The sequence below is a fragment of the Oryx dammah genome, unplaced genomic scaffold (assembly GCF_014754425.2).
Source record: "Oryx dammah isolate SB20612 unplaced genomic scaffold, SCBI_Odam_1.1 HiC_scaffold_24, whole genome shotgun sequence".
NCBI classification, from domain to species: domain Eukaryota; kingdom Metazoa; phylum Chordata; class Mammalia; order Artiodactyla; family Bovidae; genus Oryx; species Oryx dammah.
Window position 1 is genome coordinate 85,061,301 of NW_024070208.1, and position 2,605 is coordinate 85,063,905.

Below are 2,605 nucleotides of genomic sequence, written 5' to 3' on the forward strand. Positions count from 1 at the left end.
GGGCGAGGGCGGCGGCGGGGGCGGGGCGCGCGGCAGGACCGGCCTCGGGGCCGCGCGGGGCGGGCGGGGCGCGCCGGCCTCTCCGCCGGGCCGAGCCGGTTTTCTCGGGAAGACCAAAGCCCCGAGGGGCAGCGGGTCTTCGGGACGAAGGCGGGGAGTCCCCCCCTTCCCCCGCCCCCGCGCCCGGGAGCTTCTCCCCGGTCGCGGGTTAAGTTGATGTAAGCGGGCGGTGCGGACGCGGAGAGGAGGTCACGCGAGTCCAGCCTGTCAGGTACAGACGGCCATTCACCAGCTTCCCACCTCTTTCCACCCCGTTCCCCACCCGCGCCCCAGATCTCCGCGTCCTTCCCGCAGACTTCATTCCGGGGCACGTACTCTCAAGACTATGCGCCCACCAAAGGAGAGAGACCCCGAAGTCAAAGCGAGCCCCACTGGGGTCCGGGGAGCGAGATTAGCTGATGTCCTTCCGTACTTTCTGTTTTCACGGTGATGACGCTGGAAGACCTCGAGGGCGCCCAGTAGCTGTTTAAACCGAAAGCAGCATTCTCTCGTTCTGGGAGACCAAGAGTTTCTGTCTCTCGTCCTGGAATATTTCGGAGTCGCAATAAACACACTCACACAAGCAAAACCGAAGCAGAGCAGACCTCTCGGGGGACCGGGGCGGGTAGCCGGCCGGCGCCGCCTCGGGGGTCCTGACCGGAGCACGCGCCCGCGACCGACCTCCACCCCGACCTCCAGTCCGCACCTGCGCCCACCCCACCTTCCCTGGCGGGACGGTGAGCGCCGCTGGTGGCAGATGTCTTGAGGTCAAAGGTTTGAAAGGGGCAAAGTGAACGTGAATATGTTAATTTCAGCGAAAGGGCTGCTCCCCCAACCTCTGCAGAGAGAATTAACACTTGAATAGCCCGCACCTCGGCCTCTGCGTCTGCGCTCTGTTCCCAGCCTCCCACCTCAGCCGGGACTCCACGCCGTCTTGGCACGGCAGGCGCTTACACAGAACACTGACCACGTTAATCTTCCTGCTTGTCCTGAGGAGAAGCGCTGCCGTCAAAAATCTGGGTGAGGCGGAAAATCCTTTCGTCGTGATTTACACCAGACCTTTAATTAATCGGCGGCACTCCTGTTACTGGAGGTCCCAGAGCTCCTTGGATCTGTGAGCTTTCAGTTTTCATCGAATTTGGAAAAATGTTTGGCCATTATTTTTCAGATGCTGTTTCATGTCCCTCAAACCTCTCCTCTCTTCTGGGAATTCCAGGGGCACCTACATATGGCTACTTAAGTTTTCCAAGTGTTGCAGCCACGCGTTCCGGGAAACAAACTCACTCAGAAGGACAATGCAGATAGTGGAGTGCAGTTTATTACACCGGCAGGCCCAAGGCAGAGTGTCCTCTTAGCCAAGGACCCCGGCCAGTTTTTCTGAAAACTTTATATACCCTAAGTGTACGTGCCCAAACCCACCTCCCCCAATTCTCTGAAACTAGTCTGAACAAACGAAGAGAAAGATACAATCAAAGTTAACCCGTGATTCTATGCCTTAAGCCTAGGTGTTAACAGTGGACAATTATCAATAGGCCTATGGTCATACCCCAGTAAGCATAATAGAATTGATGATTCTATTCTGTTACACAGATAATTAGGGTATTCTTTTAGGCAATGGAGAGTCTAGGTATGAGCCCTGTGGTTCTTCCATGGTTGGGGGGGTGGGGAGTCTGGTTTTCCAGTTGGTATGTCGTTTCCATAGATCCTGGGCATAGAGCTCCAAGTCCACAGTCCGGCCCAAGACGGAGTCCTGCTTTCAAGACGCAGCCTGCTCTGTCTGTCTCCTCCTTCACCAGAGCTTACTAGAGTCCTGCTTTCCAGACGCAGCCTGCTCCGTCTCCTCCTTCACCAGAGCTTACTAAATGCTCTTTTCTATATCTCTTCTCTCTGTATGATTTTGGTATTTTCTGTTGCTGGGCCTTCGAGTCCCCCGATCTCTTTTTTTGCAGCAACATATCCATCCATCCATGCAGGGTCTTCTTAATCTCTGACATTTGTTTCTGTCTCTGGAGCTTCACCGGAAGCCTTTTCGGGCAGGGCGAGATGCCGTCCTGCTGCAGCCCCGCGGTGCGGCCCCTGGACCAGGGCCTTTCCAAAGCCCGTGAGCAGAAAGGTCCCACTCTGGCGGAAGGGACTGGGACTGTCCAGGCCTTGTGAGAACCTCGGGGTTGGTGCCTCTGATCATTTCAGGTGGCTCTTTCCCAGTCTTGGGAGTCTTCCCGAGACTGTAGCAAGTCAGACACAGAGGTCTCAGAAGCTCCGTCTTTGGGCCGCGGTCTCCTGGGAGGGAGCGGGTGGCTGGGTTCCCCTCCGTACAGCCGGAGAGGTCTGGGCCCCCCTCACCTGAGTTCTGTCCCTCAGGCTCACTCTCACTGCCTGATGGCATTGTCTGGAGTACTGTCATTTCCTAGATTTGTCTGGCTCTGCAGTTGTTTCAGACTCTGCCTGGTAAATCAGACAGAAAGTTGAGTCTGGGCCACGAAACACTGTCTTATCCAGAACAGAACCCTCCAGACGTAGTTTAATGAAGGTTTTTTTTTTTTTCCCCACCCACTGGTAGGTGCTT